The sequence below is a fragment of the Cetorhinus maximus genome, chromosome 26, assembly GCF_964194155.1.
Source record: "Cetorhinus maximus chromosome 26, sCetMax3.hap1.1, whole genome shotgun sequence".
Classification (NCBI taxonomy): domain Eukaryota; kingdom Metazoa; phylum Chordata; class Chondrichthyes; order Lamniformes; family Cetorhinidae; genus Cetorhinus; species Cetorhinus maximus.
Window position 1 is genome coordinate 15,608,425 of NC_135904.1, and position 20,464 is coordinate 15,628,888.

General features: G+C 44.5%; 1 non-coding gene across 1 annotated transcript; it reads left to right on the forward strand.

Moving 5' to 3' along the window:
• Positions 1–16,637: 16,637 nt before the first annotated feature.
• Positions 16,638–16,756, forward strand: LOC144668450 (5S ribosomal RNA). Its single transcript, XR_013573499.1, has one exon. It is a non-coding gene; the product is annotated as a 5S ribosomal RNA (ribosomal RNA).
• Positions 16,757–20,464: the final 3,708 nt, after the last annotated feature.

The window sequence follows — 20,464 nt, forward strand, 5'->3', positions numbered from 1 at the left end:
AGGCAACCCAGCCTTTGGGACTCGCGGCTGCACAGAATGGTATACATCCACCTAACTTTTTATTCATTCATGGGATGTGGGCTTCACTGGCTGGGCCAGCATTTATTGCCCATCCCTAATTGCCCTTGAGAAGGTGGTGGTGAGCTGCCTTCTTGAACTGCTGCAGTCCATGTCATGTCGGTACACCCACAGTGCTGTTAGGAAGGGAGTTCCAGGATTTTGAACCAGTGACAGTGAAGGAATAGCGATATATTCCCAAGTCAGGATGGTGAATGACTTGGAGGGGAACTTCCAGGTGGCGGTGTTCCCATCTGTCTGCTGCCCTTGTCCTTCCAGGTGGCAGTGGCATAGGTTTGAAAGGTGCTGTCTAAGGAGCCTTGGTGAATTCCTGCAGTGCATCTTGTAGAGGATACACACTGCTGCTGCTGTGTGTCGGTGCTGGATGGAGTAAATGTTTGTGGATGCATTAAACGTTTGTGGATGCGGTGCCAATCAAGCAGACTGCTTTGTCCTGGACAGTGTCCAGCTTCTTCAGCGTTGTGGCAGCTGCACTCAACCAGAGAAGTGGAGAGTATTCCATCACACTCCTGACTTGTGCCTTGTAGATGGTGGACAGGCTTTGGGGAACCAGGAGGTAAGTTACTTGTCACAGGATTCCTGGCCTCTGACCTGCTCTTGTAGCCACTGTATTTATATGGCCAGTCCAGTTCAGTTTCTGGTCAATGGTAACCCCCAGAATGTTGATAGTGGGGGATTCAGTGATGGTAATGCCAGTGAACATCATGGGGGGATGGTTGGATTCTCTCTTGTTGGAGATGGTCATTGCCTGACACTTGTGTGGCGCGAATGTTACTTGCCACTTGTCAGCCCAAGCCTGGATAATGTCCAGGTCTTGCTGCATATGGACATGGACTGCTTCAGTATCTGAGGAGTCACGAATGGTGCTGAACATTGTGCAATCATCAGTGAACATCCCCACTTCTAACCTTAAGATGGAAGGAATGTCATTGATGGAGTAGCTGTAGATGGTTGGGCCGAGGATATTACCCTGAGGAACTCCTGCAGTGATGTCCTGGAGCTGAGATGACTGACCTCCAACAACCACAATCATCTTCCTTTATGCTAAGTATGACTCCAACCAGTGGAGAGTTTTCCCCCTGATTCCTATTGACTCCAGTTTTGCTAGGGCTCCTTGAAGCCACACTCTGTCAAAAGCTGCCTTGATGTCAAGGGCAGTCACTCTCACCCCCATCTCGGGACTTCAGCTCTTTTGCCCATGTTTTAACTAAGGCTGTAATGAGGTCAGGAGCTGAGTGGCCCTGGCGGAACCCAAACTGGGCATCAGTGAGCAAGTTATTGCTAAGCAAGTGCCACTTGATAGCACTATTGATGACCCCTTTCCATTACTTTACTGATGATGGAGAGTAGACTGATGGGGCAGTAATTGGTCGGTTTGGATTTGTTCACAATTTTTGTGTACGGGACATAGCTGGGCAATTTTCTACATAGCTCAGCAGATGCCAATGTTGTAGTTGTGCTGGAACAGCTTGGCTATGGATGCGGCAAGTTCTGGAGCACATGTCTTCAGTACTATTGCCGGAATTTTGTCAGGACCCATAGCCTTTGCACTATCCAGTGCCTTCAGCCATTCCTTGATATCACATGGAGTGAATCGAATTGGCTGAAGACTGGCATCTGTGATGCTGGGGACCTCCAGAGGAGGCCGAGGTGGATCATCCACTTGGTACTTCTGGCTAAAGATTGTTGCGAATGCTTCAGTCTATCTTTTACACTGACGTGCTGGGCTCCTCCATTATTGAGGATTGGGATATTTGTGGGGCCTCCTCTGCCAGTGAGTTGTTGAATTGTCCAACACAATTCACGACTGGATGTGGCAGGACTGCAGAGTTTAGATTTGATCCGTTGTTTGTGGGATCACTTAGCTCTGTCTATCATTTGCTGCTTATGCTGTTTGACACACAAGTAGTCCTGTGTTATAGTTTCACCAGGTTGACACCTCATTTTTAGGTATGCCTGGTGCTGCTCCTGGCATGCCCTCCTGCATTCTTCATTGAACCAGGATTGATCCCTTGGCTTGATGGTAATGATAGAGTGGGGGATATGCCAGGCTATGAGATTACAGATTGTGGTTGAATACAATTCTTCTGCTGCTGATGGCCCACAGCACCTCATGCATGCCCAGTCTTGAGTTGCTAGATCTGTTCAAATTCTATCCCATTTAGTATGGTGCTAATGCCACACAACAGGATGGAGGGTATCCTCATTGTGAAGGCTGGACTTAGTCTCCACAACGTTTGTGCGGTGATCACTCCTACCAATGCTGTCATGGACAGATGCATCTGCAGCAGGCAGTTTGGTGAGGATGAGGTGAAGTATGTTTTTCCTCTTTTTGGTTCCCTCACCATATATATCGGCTATACTATCCCCTACTACAACTACATTCCTTTTTACCACCACCACCCCCCCACTTCAATTGTCCCTGGCACAACAGTGCTGGTCAGTTTGTTCTTTCACCCTGCCGTCCCTGCTCCCATCCACTCAAGCTGCAGGAGCCTCGAACCTGAGCCTATTCCATTTCCACCTGGGATTAACTGAGCTGCTTTTGCAGAGCACTGGCAAGGACACAATGGGCTGAATGGCCTCCTTCTGTGCTGTAACTATTCTATGATCCTATATATGCGTGTATTTGTTTCTGTGTTTGTGTGCATGTGTAGATGTGTGTGTGCACCTGCATAAACATGTATATATGCGTGGATGTTTATTCAAATATGTCGATCTGCATTTCTAGCAATAATATAAGAGGCGAAATTAACTAAGCATAAGTTTTATTTTAATCCACTCTCAGGGTATGTGCATGGATTATTGCCCATCACCAGTTGCCCTGAGAACGTGGTCCTAATCCTTCTGCTTGAACTGTTGCTAACAGACTGGTAAAAAGAAAGAATTATTAGTTCACTTCAGAGAACATTGAAGAGTCACCCATGTTGATCCAGGACTGGAGTCTTTCCCTACTCTGACCACATAAAGGACCAGCTCCTTCCTTAAAGAGCATTCGTGACACAAATTGGGTTTTTAGGACATCAGCAAAATTATGGAAAATGTTGTCGACAGTGTTATCAAGAGGCACTTACTCAGCAATAACCTGCTCACTGACGCCCAGTTTGGGTTCTGCCCAGGCCAATCAGCTCCTGACCTCATTACAGCCTTGGTCCAAACATGGACAAAAGAGCTGAACTCCCAAGGTGAGATGAGAGTGATTGCCCTTGACATCAAGGCAGTATTTGACCGAGTGTGGCATCAAGAAATCCTAGCAAAACTGGAGTCAATGGGAATCAGGGGAAAACGCTCCACTGGTTGGAATCATTCCTAGCACAAAAGAAGATGGTTGTGGATGTTGGAGGTCAGTCATCTCAATCCTGGGACATCACTGCAGGAGTCCCTCAGGGTAGTTTACCTAGACCCAACCATCTTTAGCTGCTTCATCAATGACCTTCCCACTAATATAAGGTCAGAAGTGGGGATGTTCACTGGTGATTGCACAATGTTCAGCACCAGTCACGACTCCTCAGATACTGAAGCAGTCCATGTCCATATGCAGCATGACCTGGACAACATCCAGGCTTGGGCTGATAAATGCCAAGTAATATTTGTCACACAAGTGCCAGGCAATGACCATCTCCAACAAGGGAGAATATAACCATCTCCCCTTGATGTAAAATGGCATTACCATTGCTGAATCCCCCACTATCAACATCCTGGGGGTTATCATTGATCAGAAACTGAACTGGACCAGCCATATAAATACTGTGGCTAGTCAGAAGCTGGGAATCCTGAAGTGAGTAACTCACCTCCTGACTCCCCAAAGTCTGTCCACCATCTACAAAGCACAAGTCAGGAGTGTGATGGAATACTCTCCACTTGCCTGGATGAGCGCAGCGCCAACAAGGCTCAAGAAGCTTTGCACCATCCAGTACAAAGCAGCCCACTTGATTGGCACCCTATCCACCACCTTCAACATTCTCTCCCTCTTCCACTAATGCACAGTGGCAGCAGTGTATACCATCTACATGATGCACTGCAGGAACTCATAAGGCTCCTTTGACAGCACCTTCCAAACCCACAACCTCTATTGTCTAGAAGGACAAAGGCAGCAGATACATGGGAACACCACCACCTGCAAGTTCCCCTCCAAGTCACTCACCATCCTGACTTGGAAATATATCGCCGTTCCTTCACTGTCGCTGGGTCAAAATCCTGGAACTCCCTTCCTAACAGCACTGTGGGTGTATCTACACCACATGGACTGCAGTGATTCAAGAAGGCAGCTCACCACCACCTTCTCAAGAGCAGCTAGGATTGGGCAATAAATGCTGGCCTAGCCAGCGACACCCACACCCTGTGAAAGAGTAAATAGAAAAAATACAATCTGATATCTTCATGGTCAGTTTTACTAACAGACTATTTTTAAACAGAATTCAAATTCTTAAACCGTGATGGTGATATTTAGAACCATAGAACCATAGAAAAGTTACGGTGCAGAAAGAGGCCATTCAGCCCATCATGTCTGTGCCAGCCAAAAAAAGATGAAAAGAAACTAGCCACTCACTTAAATCCCACTTTCCAGCACCTGGTCCATAGCCTTGCAGGTTACAGCGCTTCAGATGCAGATCCAGGTATCTTTTCAAATGAGTTGAGTGTTTCAGCCTCAACCACCAATTTAGGCAGTGAATTCCAGACACCAACCACCCTCTGGGTGAAAAAGTTTTTCCTCATGTCCCCTCTAATCCTTCTACCAATCACCTTAAATCTGTGGCCCCTGGTAATTGACCCCTCAGCTATGGGGAACCAAGTCTTTTCTGTCAACCCTATCTAGGTCCCTCATAATTTTGTACACCTCAATTAAGTCACCCCTCAACCTCCTCCATTTTAAGGAAAACAACCCCAGCCTATCCAATCTTCCCTCATAGCTGGAATTTTCAAGCCCTGGCAGCATTCTTGTAAATCTTCTCTGTACTCCCTCCATAGTAATTATATCCTTCCTGTAATGCGGTGAGCAGAACTATGCACAACATTCCAGCTGTGGCCTAACCAGCATTTTATACAGTTCCATCATTACACTCCTGCTTTTGTATTCAATACCTCATCCAACAAAGGAAGTCATTCCATACCCTTTCTTTATCTCCTTACCTGCCTGTCCTGCCAAGTTCAGGGACCTGTGGACATGCACTCCAAGGTCTCTCACTTCCTCAACCCCCCCTCAATAACTTCCCATTTATTGAGTATTCCCTTGCTTTGTTTGCCCTCCCCTAATGCATTACCTCACACTTTTCCGGATTGAATTCCATTTGTCACTTTTCTGCCCACTCAACCGAACTCAGACTTTCTAGATTATTTGTTCAGTAACAGAACCATTGTGCTGCTGTAACCCCAACCACTACTTTACTCAACCCTCTAATTCCTGTACGAATGTACCCAGTGGAGGCTGACCCTGGAACCCAGAAGCCTCAACAAGACTTTTAACTCAGTCTCGGCATTTGCACCTCACAACTGGGTTTCCTAATCAATAGGAGCCTGATGATGACTCACCAAAGTCTGTTTCAGTTTCTCCATTTAAGCAGAAGCTGTGAGGATCTGAATGGCAGCATTGTAGAAGTGGCGGAACTGAACTAGCAACTGGATAAATGGAGGGTTAGTGGGCAAAGATTGCACAATAGTCTCAGATACTTACCTGGACATGATGCTGTCAGCTATAAGGGGCCAAAATGGGTGGGGAGTATGTTCCCTGCGAATGGAAGGAAGCCAGGAGATGCAGAGAATAAGCAGCCATGGCTGGAAGCAGCAGAGAAGGTCAGCAGTGTGGTGCCTCACTCCTAGCTACAGAGATGGAAGAGGGTTAATGACCTGGTCAAAGCTGAAAAGGTGAGACAATTCCACCCTTAAGTGCAAACCCCCTCACTCTGTCTTCTCCAACACTTCCTGCAGATGAACTCATCCCTTCGTCTTGCGACATCTCCTCACATCCTGATCTGACCAGGCACCACTGACATGCACCCTCATCCTTCACAGTGACACACTATCCTCTCAGAACACTCGACAGCTCACACTCATAGATCTCATGGTTCTCTCCTTGCAGGAGAAAGCTACAATGTACGAGGCAGGAGGATGGCCCTCCAGGCTTGACTAATCTGACAGTTATGGAGGAGGATGCACTGGAGATAAGCTGGGTCTTTGCATGCCTGTCATTGGCGATGCAGAGATGGGGCTGTTCCTGCTACATGGTGACAGAATTAACTACCACACAGCCACATGGTATACAACACTCACTCACTCACTGATGTTGATTTGAGTTCACCAGCCACTAAAGTATGATTATCTGCACAAGGATGACTTAGAACCCTGTCAACTTGTCGGTTCTATTTCATGTCTTTCATCTCCCATAGGCATCCCTCAAGAACTGACATGAGAGCAGGAGGTCAATCCCTGAGAGGAAGCACCTGCCATAGGACTCATGCACCCTGCACTAATTCAGATACACACGTCTTGGTGGGGCCCTTAAAAAAGATATTGGGCTGTCACATGCCAGAAGGCATTTGATAAGGTGCTACATCACATGGTGTAGGGAGTAACATATTAGCATAAATAAAGGATTGGTTAGCTAACAGGAAGCAGAGGGTAGCGATAAATGGATAGTTTTCGGGTTGACATGTGGAGTGCCACAGGGATCAGTGTTGGGGCTTCAGCTGTTCATAATCTACATCAGTGATTTGGATGAAAGGACTGAATGTATGATAGCTAAATTTGACGATAACATCAAGATAGGTAGGAAAGTAAGTTGTCACGAGGAGGTAAAGAGTCTGCAAAGGGACAGGTTAAGTGAGTGGGCAAAAATTTGACAGATGGAGGTGAATTTGGGAAAATGTGAACTTGTCCACTTTGGCCGGAAGACTAGAAAAGCAGTATGCTATTTAAATGGAGAGAGATTGCAGAACCTGGTACAGAGGGATCTGAGTGTTTTGGTACATGAATCACAAAATGTTAGTATGCAGGTTGTGGAAGTGCCAAACACTAGGCCTGGGGGGCTAGTGGGGCCCAGACTCATTGCCCTAAATGGCATTCCTCGTTGAGCAGCCAGAGGCAGAGCTGAAGACTGACTTTAAAAAGACTGACTTTTAAAAAAAAAACCAGAACTCTGGCTGAGAGTTCCGATTTTTAAAAGCCAGTCAGGTCAGTCTCACGAATTGCTGCATTGCTGCTTCCAACCTTTGGGCTTTGGGCAGCTTCATGGTTCCAGTTATTTTTTTGAAAAGCCCACTAGAAAACTATGAAGCTGCCCGAAGGTCAACAGTGGGGAGGTAGGGGATGGGGGGCTGCATGGATAGGTACGGTGGAGGGAGGTTTGGAGGGGGTTAGGGAGGTGGAGGGCAGAGATGGCATGGGGGAGGTTGAGGGATGGAGTGGGATGGGGTTGGTGTGGGATAAGGGTGTCACTCTTTTGCTATTGGAGTTTCTTATTTATTAATTACATTTTAGGCTGTAAGTTCACAGTGTATAATACAATTTGTATGCCAGCTTCAGGGGAAGGAGAATCAATCCAGTTCTTGAGTTAAGGCCACACTGAATTTATGTACCATGTGTCATTGTTCTCTGAAAAATTCAGATCAACAAATCAATCTACATTGTTCCTAAACTGCTGGTAGATGTCTGACTAACAAATCCTAGAGATAGTGCCATGAGCATAAAAGGAGCAGATGCCATTTATGGTATATTGTGGGTTGTGAGAAGTCAGAATTGTAAGGTTGTACTAGCTATAGAGTTGAATTGTTTTGTAAATGCAGTGATTTCTTTGTAGCCACTTTCCTAACACCAGCTCTGTGACTAATTATTCTGATAGAATCAACAGTGGGCCTCCAATTTCACCATTGCTACAGTCACTCTGCCAACTGCATGCAGATGTAATGAAAGAAAGACAAAACCTACATTTATATAGCACCTTTAATGATGCCTCAAATTGCTTTACAGGTAATTAAATACTTTTAAGTTGTAATCACTGGTATAATGTAGGCCATGTTATCAAATGGCGGAGAAGGCTCGAGGGGTTGAATGGCTTACTCCTGCTCCTAATATGTATGTATGTCATTCTGGATGAATGAGATGAGCTGGGCTTGAACACCTTTGTCATCCATGATTATCTTGTGAACAGAGGGTGGAATCATGGCTGACGTTCTGTTTATTTTGTTGCTAATGGAAGTTTACTGCGAGCAGGCTTTGTGGGGTGAGATTGCCAGGACAGGAGTGTGTAATGGGCTCATAGTGAATCAGTAACCTGTTTTATCATGCACATGATTCTGAAGAATCTTCTCCATTGACTTCAATCTTGTTCTTTTGTCTGCTTATCTATTATCCCACTCTATCTTGGTGCTTTTATGAGTATTTTTTGAGAAATGAGATATTGTGATAAAGTTGTGTTGCATAGTAGATATTGAAAATATATTGTAGTGAGAAGCAGCAATCAGCAGAGTCTTCAGACTTGCTGATCTAGAGAACACAGATGCAATTGTGAACCATTCAGTCTTTGTCCTCTGGCATCTTAAAAGTTGTGTCACACAGAGACACCTGATGGCTCCAACACTTCTCACTGACAGTGAAGACCTATGTCATTCAATCATTCCACTTTGTTGCTCAGGAGTCATTTGATCTTTCTACCCTGTGAGATTACTGATAAAATAGAATCCAATTACACCCCTTGTGTGAAATGATTATATTGAATAATATCATGCATCCAGACATGGAAAATATTCTAATTCTTCTACAGAATGGAAAAGATCTTGTGCAGCTTACCTGGGTTGCAAGTATTGAATCTTTCCCCAAATATGAATTTACTGTCACCGTGTTCAGATGGTGCGATGTGCAGAACATGTTAATGAGGCTGAGGCAGTCACTGAAATCAGTCTTATCGTCTGCAGTGTTATAAATAACTAATGGGATATTTTCCTGTCAAATTAACAGTATTGCAAGATGCTGATAAAGAAAAATTTCTACTCTCCGGTTTGTTTAATAGACATGGTGGGATCACCTATAGATGCACACAAACTAACACTGAATTATATTGTTGCTGCTCTTAATATTAATGACCCATGCGGCATATATATGGGATGATATTTGTAAGTAGATGCCAACAATGGGCATTATCATTTTACTAGGACCTTTCTGTGATTGGTGAATTGACTCATGAATCTTGAAAGGGGGAAAAAATATCATGATTGAGGTGGAGGGTTAAGTGGGTGAGCGGATGGGGAATAAGGGGCCCAGAAAGAGGAGAAGCATCAGAGCTAATGATTTCTCTCCCTGCCCTGATGCAGCTACAGGAAATGATTAGGAACACAAGTGGAATGTTGGCATTTTTTTTACTCTTTCATGGGATGTGGGTGTCGCTGGCTAGGCCAGCATTTATTGCCCATCCCTAATTGCCATTAATAAGTTGGTGGTGAGCTGCCTTCTTGAACCGCTGCAGTCCATACGGTGAAGGAACACATAGTGCTGTTAGGGAGGGAGTTCCAGGATGTTGACCCAGTGACAGTGAAGGAACGGTGATATATTTCCAAGTCAGGGTGATGAGTGGCTTGGAGGTGAACTTCCAGGTGGTGGTGTTCCCATGTGTCTACTGCCCTTGTCCTTCTAGATCATGGAGTTTGCGGGTTTGGAAGATGCTGTCAATGGAGCCTTGGTAAATTCCCACAGTGCATTTTGTAGGTGATACACACTGCTGCCATTGTGCGTTGGTGTGGAGGGAGTGGGTGTTGAAGGTGGTGGATGGGGTGTCAATCAAGTGGCCTGCTTAGAGTTAGGGTTAGGGTTAGAGTTAGGGTGCCAAGCTTCTTGAATATTGTTAGAGCTGCACTCATCCAGGCAAGGGGACGCACTCCATCATACTCCTGACTTGTACCTTGTAGATGGTGACAGGCTTTTGGGAGTCAGGAGGCGAGTTATGCCTCGCAGAATTCCAAGCCTCTGACCTGCCCTTGTAGCCACAGTATTTATATGGCTGGTCCAGTTCAGTGTCTGGTCAATGGTAACCCCCAGGATGTTGATAATGGGGGATTCAGCATCAGTAATGGCATTGAATGTCAAGGGGGGATGATTGGATTCTCTCTTGTTGGAGATGGTCATTGCCTGGTACTTGTGTAGTGTCAATGTTACTTGTCACTTATCAGACCAAGCCTGAATGTTGTCGAGGTCTTGCTGCATATGGGCATGAACTGCTTCAGTGTCTGAGGAGTTGCGAATGGTGCTGAACATTGTGCAATCATTGGCAAACATCCCCACTTCTGACCTTATGATGGAGGGAAGGTCATTGATGAAGCAGCTGAAGATGGTTGGGCCATAAGACCATAAGACCATAAGACGTAGGAGCAGAAGTAGGTCATTTGGCCCATCGAGTCTGCTCCACCATTCAATGAGATCATGGCTGATCTGATAATCTTCAACTCCACTTTCCTGCCTCTTCTCCATAACCCTTGATTCCTTTACTGATTAAAAATCTGTCTATCTCAGCCTTGAATATATTTAACAACCCAGCCTCTACAGCCCTCTGAGGTAAAGAATTCCACAGATTCACTACCCTCTGAGAGAAGAAATTCCTCCTCTTCTCTGCCTTAAGTGGGTGACCCCTTACTCTGAGATTGTGCCCTTTGGTCCTAGATTCATCTACAAGAGAAAAAAACCTCTCAGCATCTACCCTGTCAAGCCTCCTAAGAATTTTACATGTTTTAATAAGGCTGCCTCTCATTCTTCTAAACTCCACTGCGTACAGACCCAACCTACTCAACCTCTTCTCATAAGAAAATCCCTCCATATCCGGGATCAACCCAGTGAACCTTCTCTGACTGCCTCCAATGCCAATGTATCTTTCCTTAGATAAGGGGACCAAAACTATTCACAGTATTCTAGGTGTAGTCTAACTAGTGCCTTGTACGGTTTTAGCAAGACTTCCCTATTTTTATACTCCATTCCCTTTGAAATGAAGACCAAGATTCCATTTGCCTTCCCTATTACCTGCTGAATTTATATGCTAGTTTTTTGTGATTCATGCACGAGGACCCCCAAATCTCTCTGTGCTACAGCTTTCTGCAGTCTTTCTCCATTTAAGTAATATTCAGCTCCTCTATTCTTTCTGTCAAAGTGCATAATCTCACATTTTCCCACAATATACTCCATTTGCCAAGTTTTGGCCCACTCACTTAACCTGTCTATATCCCTCTGTAGACTCCTTGTGTTATCCTCACCACTTGCCTTCCCACCTATTTTTGTGTCATCCGCAAACTTGGCGATAGTACATTCACTTCCATCATCCAAGTCATTAATATATATTGTGAATAATTGTGGCCCCAGCACTGATCCCTGTGGCACTCCACTAGTTACAGGTTGCCATCCTGAAAATGCCCCCTTATCCCAACTCTCTGTCTTCTATTAATTAGCCAATCCTCTAACCATGCTAATATACTACCCCCAGCAACGTGGGCTCTTATCTTATTAAGTAGCCTTTTGTGCGGTACCTTATTGAAAGCCTTTTGGAAATCCAAATATATTACATCTACTGGTTCCCCTTTATCTATCATGCTTCTTACCTCCTCAAAGAATTCTAATAAATTTGCCAGGCATGATTTCCCCTTCATGAAGCCATGCTGATTCTGCTTGATTATATTATGCATTTCTAAATGCTCTGCTATTACATCCTTTATAATAGACTCTAAAATTTTCCAAATGATGGATGTTAAGTTAACTGGCCTATAATTACTTGTTTTTTGTCTCCCTCCCTTTTTGAATAAGAGTGTTATATTGGCAGTTTTCCAATCCTCTGGGACTTTTCCAGAATCTAAGGATTCTTGGAAGATTACTACAGTGCATCCACTATCTCTGTAGCTACTTCTTTTAATATCCCAGGATGCAACCCTTATCAACCTTTAAACCCATTAGTTTCCCTAGCACTTTTTCTCTAGTGATAGTTATTTCCTCCCCACCGCCCTCCCAACTTTTTCCGCTTGATTATTTAGTATTTTTGGAATGCTATTAGTGTCTTCTACTATGAAGACTGATGCCTAGGACACTACCCTGAGGAACTCCTGCCATTATATCCTGGGACTGAGGTGATTGACCTCCAACAACCTCAACCATTTTTGTGTGTACTAGGAATGACCCCAACTGCATTTGGATATGGAGTGCTTCAGTATCGGAAGAGTCACGAATGGCGCTGAACATTGTGGAATCATGAGCGACCCACTTCTGACCTTATGATGGAAGGAAGGTCATTGATGAAGCAGCTGAAGGTGGTTGGGCTGAGGACACTACCCTGAGGAACTCCTGCAGTGATGTCCTGGAGCTGAGATGGCTGACCTCTAACAACCACAACCATCTTCATTTGCTAGATATGACTCCAACCAGCAGAGGGCTTTCCCCCGATTTCCATTGACTCCAATTTTTCTAAGGCTCCTTGATGCCACACTTGGTTAAATGCTGCCTTGATAGAACCATAGAACCATAGAACACTACAGCACAGAAAACAGGCCATTCGGCCCTTCTAGTCTGTGTCTAAATATTATTCTGCTAGTCCCATTGACCTGCACCTAGTCCATAACCCTCCAGACCTCTCCCATCCATGTATCTATCTAATTTATTCTTAAAACTTAAGGGTGAGCCCGCATTTACCACGTCAGATGGTAGCTCGTTCCACACTCTCACCACTCTCTGAGTGAAGAAGTTCCCCCTAATGTTCCCCCTAAACCTTTCCCCTTTCACCCTAAAGCCATGTCCTCTCGTGTTTATTTCTCCTAATCTAAGTGGAAAGAGCCTACTTGCATTTACTCTGTCTATACCCCTCACAATTTTGTAAACTTCTATCAAATCTCCCCTCATTCTTCTACGCTCCAAGGAATAAAGTCCTAACCTGTTTAATCTTTCCCTGTAACTCAACTCCTTAAGATCCAGCAACATCCTAGTAAATCTCTGCACTCTCTCAATCTTACTGATATCCTTCCTGTAGTTAGGCGACCAGAACTGCACACAATACTCCAAAGTTGGCCTCACCAATGTCTTATACAACCTCACCATAATGTCCCAACTCCCAAACTCAATACTTTTATTTATGAAGGCCAGTATGCCAAAAGCTTTCTTTACAACCTTGTCTACCTGTGACGCCACTTTCAGGGAATTATGTATCTGAACTCCCAGATCCCTTTGTTCCTCTGCACTCCTCAGTGCCCTACCATTTACTGTGTATGTCCTACCTTGGTTTGACCTTCCAAAATGTAACACCTCACACTTTTCCGCATTAAATTCCATCTGCCATTTTCTGGCCCATTTTTCCAGTTGGTCCAGATCTCTCTGCAAGCTTTGAAAGCCTTCCTCGCTGTCCACAACGCCTCCAATCTTAGTGCCATCAGCAAACTTGCTGATCCAATTCACCACATTATCATCCAAATCATTGATATAGACAACAAACAACAATGGTCCCAGTACAGATCCCTGAGGCACACCACTAGTCACAGACCTCCAGTCTGAGAAGCAATCATCCACTACCACTCTCTGTCTTCTCCCACACAGCCAATTTCGAATCCAGTTTACAACCTCTCCATGGATACCAAGTGTCTGAACCTTCTGAACTAACCTCCCATGTGGGACCTTGTCAAAGGCCTTACTAAAGTCCATGTAGACAACATCCACAGCCTTTCCTTCATCTACTTTCTTGGTAACCTCCTCGAAAAACTCTACAAGGTTCGTTAAACACGACCTACCACGCACAAAGCCATGCTGACTATCCTTAATCAGCCCTTGGCTGTCCAAATAATTATATATCCGATCTCTCAGAACACCTTCCAATAATTTACCTACTACTGATGTCAGGCTCACTGGCCTGTAATTACCTGGTTTACTTTTGGAGTCTTTTTTAAACAACGGAACAACATGAGCTACCCTTCAATCCTCCGGCACCTCACCCGTGGCTAAGGACATTTTAAATATTTCTGCCAGGGCCCCTGCAATTTCTACACTAGTCTCCCTCAAGGTCCGAGGGAATATCATGTCAGGCTCGGGGGATTTATCTACCTTTATTCGCTGTAAGGCAGCAAGCACCTCCTCCTCTTTAATCTTATGTTCCATGAAACTACTGCTTGTTTCCCTTCCTTCCTTATACACTATGCCAGTTTCCTGAGTAAATACTGAGGCAAAAAAACTGTTTAAGATCTCCCCCATCTCGTGAGGCTCCACACATAGATGGCCACTCTGATATTCAAGGGGACCAATTGTGTCCCTTACTATCCTTTTACTCTTAATATACTTGTAGAAACCCTTCGGGTTTACCTTCACATTGTCTGCCAAAGCAACCTCATGTCTTCTTTTTGCCTTCCTGATTTCCTTTTTTAGTATTTTCTTACATTTTCTATACTCTACAAGTACCTCATTTGCTTCTTGTTGCCTATACCTGCTATACACCTCTCTCTTCTTCTTAACCAGATCGCCAATATCACTTGAAAACCAAGGTTCCCTATGCCTGTTAACTTTGCCTTTAATCCTGACAGGAACATGCAAACTCTGCACTCTCAAAATTTCGCCTTTGAATGCCTTCCACTTACTGAACACATCCTTGCCAGAAAACAACTTATGCCAATCCACTCTTCCTAGATCCTTTCTCATTTCCAGAAAATTGGCCTTTCTCCAATTTAGAATCTCAACTCGAGGACCAGACCTATCCTTATCCATAATTAGCTTAAAACTAATGACATTGTGGTTACTGGACCCAAAATGTTCGCCTACACATACTTCTCTCACCTGACCTGTCTGGTTCCCTAATAGGAGATCAAGTATTGCATCCTCTCTTGTTGGTACCTCTATATATTGATTTAGAAAACTTTCCTGAACACATTTGACAAACTCCAAGCCATCTAGCCCTTTTACAGTATGGGAGTCCCAGTCAATATGTGGAAAGTTAAAATCTCCTACTATCACAATTTTCTGTTTCCTACATCGGTCTGCTATCTCTCTACAGATTTGCTCCTCCAATTCTCTCTGACTATTGGGTGGTCTATAATACAACCCTATTAGTGTGGTCACACCTTTCCCATTCCTCAGCTCCACCCATATGGCCTCTGTAGACGAGCCCTCCGGGCTGTCCTGCTTATGCACAGCTGTGATATTTTCCCTAACTAGTAATGCCACTCCTCCCCCTTTCATCCCTCCCCCTCTATCACATCTGAAACAACGGAACCCCGGAACATTGGGCTGCCAGTCCTGCCCCACCTGCAACCAAGTCTCACTAATAGCAATAATATCATGGTGTCATGGTCATTCTCACCTCACCACTTATTGCAAGGGGAATGGAGTATAAAAGTAGGGAAGTTTTACTGCCGCTGTACAGGGCATTGCTGAGACCACATCTGGAATACTGTGTACAGTTTTGGCCTCCTTATTTGAAAAAAATATATAATTGCATTCAGAGAAGGTTCATTTGACTCATTCCTGAGATGGGGGGGCTTATGCTTTGAGGAAAGCTTGAATAGGTTGGGCCTGTATCCATTGGATTTTAGAAGAATGAGAGGTGATCTTATTGAAACATATAGGATCCTAAAGGGATTGGTAGGCTAGTTACTGGGAGGATATTTCCACTTGTGGGAGAGACTAAAATCAGGGGACACAGTTTAAAAATAAGAGGCCAACCATTTGAGATTGGGATGAGAATTATTTTCTCTCAAAGGGTTGTTTGTCTCTGGAATTCTCTTTCCCAGAAAGTAGTGGAGGCTGGGTCATTGAATTTATTTAAGGCAGAGTTAGACAGATTTTTGATAGACAAGGAAGTCGAGGGTTATGGGGGGCAGACAGGAAAGTGGAGTTGAGACCAGAACCAGTTAAGCCATGATCTTATTGAATGGTGGAGCAGGCTCGAGGGGTTGAATGGCCTACTCCTGCTCCTAAGTCCTATGTTTCTACGTGTGTTAAATGGATGGAAGCCAGATGGTGAAGTGTGATGGTGAAGTATGAAATGAGACACAATTCTTTTCCTTGATAGTAGGTTTATTCACAGGATGCAGCCTTATAGATCTTTGCCTCCTAACTACTAACCCAGTGTCCCAGCTTGATTCTTTATACTTTTTGAGTAAATCAAATAAACCAATTAACCAAAGAACCACCCCTTAAAGGGGCACTGTAACAAAAAAACAAGAACTTTTAAAGGAAACTTATATAAATAAATTAAAATGTTGTTTCTAGAGTTGGTGAAGCACTCAATTGATGCTCTTTATACTCTTTATCAGTACATCACGTGAACAAATTAAGTGTCTCTTTCCAAGCTTTTGAGTATACCAATAAAATAAAATAGATTAATTAACAAATTAACTAATTAAACAAATTGACAGCCCTTTATAGGGGCACTTTGATAAAAGACAAAACTTTAAAGGAAACTTATGCAATTAAATTAAAATGTTTCCAGGGCTGATGAAGAACTCCACTGATGCTCTTTATACCTGATTCCAGCCCTTAATCAAACAATGCCTATCACTTCAGTGTCTTTAACAAAATAATCAACAGACGATTAACAAAATAGTCACAAGTGTGCAGGAATAGGTGGTGGAGCCTACGGCCATACTAGTCTGAAAATGCCCGATCTCGTCTGATCTTGGAAGCTAAGCAGACTCAGGTCTGGTTAGTACTTGGATGGGAGACTGCCTGAGAATACCAGGTGCAGTAGGCTTAAAAAAAAATAGGTGCTGGACACAGACACAGCAGTAGAGAGCATCAGCTGGAGGACACAGGACCCTTCAAGCTCTGCTCAGTTGGATCCAGAGGCTGAGCCTTGGGTGTCATCAGGAACAGGATGATTCTGGAACAGCAGCAGAAAATAAGGGGGGTCTGTCAGCCTTTCCAGAGACATCCATGCACAATTTGGATTGGAGGAGTCTGTCTCTAGCCTGAGTGTGATGATGTCTCAGTCCTTGGTGCTTATGTTCATGGAAAGAGCGGCCACCTGCATGCAGTACCAGATATGATCAGCAACTAAATGTACCCTGGCCTTAATGAATTCCGCACTCAACGCACTACCTTAATTAGGATGGAGGCAAGCCTCGCCTTGGTCATTCAGCATCTCACTGCAGTGCAACAAAATGCTCTCCAGCTCCTGGCAGGTAGGGAAATGCAGCTGGGCTGTGAAAGGGAAGATGGAGAAAGGACACATGGAAGTGAGGACACTGCACAAAGTGCTTCCATTCCTCACCCCCTCCACTGCTCCCACCCACTGCCAGTCAAAGCCCCACATGCTGCTTCCTGTCCCGATGACTGACTCTGCCTCTACACATGTGCAGGCTGGGTAGTCTTTTGGCATGAACCACATGGGCTCCAAAACCATGGGGACATCGACTACGAGCATCTGAACAGTCAGAGGAGGGGGATGAGCAGCCACAGGGGCTGCAGTACATTGCATTAATAGGAAAAAGAAGAAAGGGATTTGTAATTGCACAAGGGTGTTCACTTGGCTGTATAACTGTATTAAATTGTCACATTTCTGTTCAATGTTTATCAGCCCTAAACTTTACTTCAAAACACCATTGTCCCATCTTCCCCAATTGTTTCCTGTCTCCTAACAAAAGGCATTTTGCCTTGTGAAGAATGGTAAGAGTTAAAGATGAGCAGTGAGTGTCTGTGGGGGGGATGGATAGATGATGGTTGGATTGCTTTGTCTTGGGGGCTGGGGATGGGGAGACAGTGGGTTCAGAATTGGTGTGCCAATGACAACATTGCCTCAGATTAGCTGGTGTATCTGAATCAGTTTGTCCTGGGAATCCTAGGCAGCTAAATGAGCAGGTACAGGTGCCCCTCTACATCAGGCTCCTGCTCCTCCTGTTTCTCCCCCTCCTCCTTCGCTGAAGATGCAGAGTGATTATCACCTTCCTCCTCTTGCAGCACCAGTTCTCTTTGCTGTGTTATGTTGTGCAAGGTGTAGCTCAGCACTGCCATTCTGGAAACTCTTGCTGGTGCATATTGAAAGGTGCCCCTGTTCAGGCATTCCAATGGCTGGCTCAATGATGCTCATGGGGCTTTCCTGGGTACCAGAGATAAGACTCCTCATGGGCATTATCAGCCACATCAAGGGTAGCCCTTGTTTCCAAGGAACCATCTGCTGACTTTGGTGTAAAAACCTGTGATAGATCTGACCAACATGGGATTAAGGCATGATGACGGCTTCCTGTGTATCTTGCAGAGACATGCATCATGATTTTTTGGTGGTCACATACCAGCTGAATATTAATGCAATGGGACCCCTTTCAGTTGATGAATACTGCTGGGTGATCTGAAAGAGCCTTGCTTGCCATATCTGACCGAGCTATGGCTCCATTTACCCTGGGGTTCCAGGCAGAGTGACTGGGGACACTCTCGTTCTGACTGTAATCATCTGTAGCAAAGTGGTCATAGGGGCTTGGCAAACATGGCTTTCATTGATTGTGAGATACCTGATAAAATGAAGGAATGTGATGACTTTGACAGCCACTGGCAAAATGTGTACTCACCTGGTCCACTGGGAAGGAACAGATATCAGCAACCAGCTGACGGGAAAGTCTGAGGCTCCTGAAATACTGCTGATCTGTCATGTCCCCAAAGTGGAACCTCTGCCTGGAAATCTATACTGGGAATATCGCTCTCTGAAAGCGCAGCTCTCTGTTTTATTCCACCTGCTCTGTGGAGAGGGAGAGAAGCGAGTGCTGCTGCAGTTGATACCCGTTCCTACTCTTGTTCCTCGAGGGCCAAGGTCAAACTGCCCCGCTATCTGCCAGACTGCAGAGAGAGCTGATAGTTGGCAAGTGCAGATCAACGCCAAATGCCTTCAAGGTAGTACAAATGACCTCCAAAGTATTGGAAGTCACTTCCTAGACACTGAAACCAGACACTCAGAATAAACCTATGAGCAAAAGCCTTTCGCTTAGACAAAAAAAAACAGCTGTCGTATCTCTGTATTTAAAGGCTTCCTTGCTTTTCAGAATTGCAGCCCTGTCAATTCCTGCTCTCCTCTCTTTCTCACTTAATTACTGGCGAGCTCGCCAATCCTGTGCGCAGAGAGTTAAAGTCGGAATTCTGTGTTAAAAATCCAATCAATTGACTTTGAACAAAGGCAAATATCAGACCCGCCGTCCCTCTGAGTGTTTCCAGTGCGTGAGTGAACGCACTCGAGTTAAACACGGATATAGGCGGGATTCTGTCGGCTCTGGACACGCCAACAGTTTTAGTTCTTTTAACCTGCTTTCCGCACAGACACCCACCCAGGCAGATAAGAAATTCCCCCTGTGAGTGTGAGTCAGAGAGTGTGCACATCTGTGAGTAGCCGAGACTGTTTCCTGTTCTTTAGACAATACCAGATGTTGTAACTCTTGCTAGATGTATCCAGGTTGCTCGAGTGTAAGATCTATTTCCACCACAGCAATGGAATTTCATTTGGGGAGATAATTATTTCCATCTGCCTTTCATTTGCTTTTTGTTGACCTGTGCTTTGTTGCAGCATGCACATAAGTACGTAGGAACAAGGAGCAGGAATAGGCCATTCGGCCCCTCGATCTTGCTCTGCCATTGAATAAGATCATGGCTGATCTGATAGTAACCTGAAATCTACATCCCACTTACCCCCGATAACCTATCACCCCCTTGCTTACCAAGAATCTATCCACTTCTGCTTTAAAAATATTCAAAGACTCTGCTTCCACCACCTTTTCAGGAAGAGAGTTCCAAAGACTCATGACCCTTTGAGTGAAAAAAAATCACCTCATCTCTGTTTTAAATGGGTGACCTCTGATTTTTAAACAGTGACCCTGGTTCTAGATTCACCCACAAGAGGAAACATCCTCTCCACATCCACCCTGTCAAGACCCCCAGGATCTTATATGTTTCAATCTAGTCACCTCTTACTGTTCTAAACTCCAGCAGATACAAGCCTAGCCTGTCCAACCTTTCCTCATCAGACAACTCAGCCATTCCAGGTATTAGTCTGGTAAACCTCCTCTGAACTGCTTCCAATGCATTTACATCCTTCCATAAGATGAACAATACTGTACACAATACTCCAAATGTGGTCTCACTAGTGCCCTCTATAACTGAAGCATAACCTCCCTACTTTTGTATTCAGTTCCCCTCGCAATAAATGATAACATTCTATTAGCTTTCCTAATTACTTTTTGTACCTGCACACTAGCCTTTCGCAATTCATGCACTAAGACATCCAAATCCCTCTGCATCTCAGAGCTCTGCAATCTCTCACCATTTAGATAAATAAGCTTCTATTTTATTCTTCCTGTCAAAATGGACAATTTCACATTTTCCCACATTATACTCCATTTACTGGATCTTTGCCCAACTCAATTAACCTATCCAAATCTTTTTGTGGCCTCCTTATGTCTTCTTCACAAATTTCTTTCCTACC